The sequence below is a fragment of the Pinus tabuliformis genome, chromosome 7 (genome assembly GCF_031772625.1).
Source record: "Pinus tabuliformis cultivar Carrire ecotype Pingquan chromosome 7, CPIR1, whole genome shotgun sequence".
In the NCBI taxonomy this organism is placed as follows: Eukaryota; Viridiplantae; Streptophyta; class Pinopsida; order Pinales; family Pinaceae; genus Pinus; species Pinus tabuliformis.
In genome coordinates, this window is record NC_142293.1 from 513,067,785 (window position 1) to 513,070,312 (window position 2,528).

Genomic DNA, 2,528 nt, shown 5'->3' on the forward strand with positions numbered 1-2,528 from the left:
AGCATGAACACATTCCCAAAAACAATGGTGCGAGGAAATTAACAAATATACTTTATTAATAATAAATTAACAAATAGACTTTATTATTAATGTTGCAACTAGTGCATCTCTTAAAGTGTTTATCGTAACTTAGTACAATTTATCATTTCTATGTGGTTATGTGATATGGGGTTTAGCCACATAACTCCTAACAAGAACATCATCCTTTACATGGACCACAAGCCTATCCATTCAACACAACATAGTCGAGAAAAAAAGCATTAATCTATAAATATAAGGGTACTGAGGTATAAGTTACAATGATAATTATAAAGGTGTTTTATATTGAATGAAGGGCTATGATACCCTCTCACAACACCAGCATTCACTCAAGCAAGGACTTGTTACTCTGCAACCCTTCTTGTTCGGCAACCCTTCTCGTTAATGATGCAGTTAGTGTTAAATTTAATTTAATATTAAATTATAATAAATATTTAAATATATTTTATTTTATATAATATTTATTATAATAATTTTATTATATATATATATATAGATAAGATATTATTATATAGCATATTATTCACTTTAAATTATTATGTTACATAAAAATTTAAATAGTAAAATTAATGTAGATTTCCATGGTCAGTGATGCTATTTTCGGAAGTCATTAAGGTGTGCATGGTGAGAGGATTTACAATTTTCTTTTTTTTTTGCTGAATTAAGCGTCCGTCCTTCTATTCAACTATATTATAAAAACACATTACATAATGTACAAAAAACCCAAAGGAGATGTGGGCCATAACTTTATCGAGCCCCACATAGCCTTGGAAACTGAGCCAAAGGCCCACAAAACATTATGTTGTGACCTCCAAAATTCAAACTTTCGCCAAGACCGTGCAATCTGCCACCAGAGATCTTACGGTCGAGAATCAATTTCGGAAAGCTAACATGCAAACCCTTTAATCATTGAATCGGACCCGATAAGCATATAGAGACAGCAATATAAAAATTTCGGGTCCGCCTGGGAGGATAACCCTCGCGCATGTAATCAGCTCGAAATCCACCGGATGTGGGCGATCCCAACCAAGCTGAGTAACTTGCCCGGTGTTTAACAACACTTTCGGACCCGAAGCCTAATAAAGCCCCCGCTAAAGTTAATTTCGGGTCCGTTTGGCATGGTAACCACCTTGCTATTTGCCACGCGAAATTCATAGGATTGCCTCTATTTCTCCTATCTGCCCACTCGTTAACTAAGCTCCCTGCATAGCTAATAAAAAGGCAATCTTTAGTGTAATTCGTATTCATGTAAAGTCTTGTTCTATATATTGAAACCCGCCCGAGAACCTTGGGTTTGTAGAGTTCTAGGTACATATTCCCACCCAAAGACTGGACATCCTGTTCGTATATATCCAAGAATTCCTCTATTTCCATTAGACTACAACCTACTAGTTTCCCCTACTCTGATAGAACTCCCTGTCTGTGTTCGCTTGTCTGAGACCTTCTTCCCTCAATCTACCCTGGGGGATCTCTATCCAGTCATATTTTTTATTGCTATTAGCACAAAGTACACCTTCATTAGCTAAGATATCTGCTAATTTGTTAGCTATTCGGCTTAATTTTTTATATTATATTTTTAAATAATTAATATTATTTTTATAAATATTTATGATAGTGTTTTTTTAAATTTAATTATTTAAAAAAAAATGTTTTTAAATTCAAACTATATATATAAAAAATCAATAATCATATTGGTCTTGTACTCTTTCGATATGAAGTTGATTTCAAATATTACTACTATAACTTCTAAATGTATACTCTTTTTGTAAAGATAAATGAATTAAAGAAATTTAAACTTTAAAACTCCACATGAATTAGAGAAATAACACTCCGCCAATTAAATTACCAAAAAAACTAATTTTAAATTAAAAAATTCATATACGACATTCACATTAAACCCTTTTATTTAAATAAAAATCCATTCATATAAGCAATCATGTATCAACGTCTCTCATTCATACCTTAAATTTGATTATGAAGACCACTTTTTCGAAGAAAAGTCCCATCTCCTCAATGTCTTCATTCAAAATGGCTATAGTAGGCAACAGGGTGTTAGAACCTTCCTCAAAGCTGGTAAAGGTCCTAAGGTTAAGACTAACACCATTGATCGTCATTCAGGGGTTCACCTCCCCTTCATCCAAGGAACGACTAACAAGATTGCGAGAGTCCTGAAGAAACATAATGTTCCCTCAACCTTTAGACCCCTCAACACCATTAGAAGCTCCCTAAAGTCGGTTAAAGACCAAGTAAACCCTATGGATTTGAAAGGTGTTTATGTCATCCCGTGTTTGTGTGGGACCTCATACATTGGTGAAACGGGTAGGTCTATTAACCAAAGGATTAAGGAACATGCTGTTGATATCAGACATGGGAGGACCAAATCTTCTACTTTAGCGGAACATGCAGTGAAGACCAAGCATCATATATGCATTGAGGAGGCTAAGGTCGTCGCAAAAATCTCTCATTTTCATCACCGCAAGTTTAGGGAA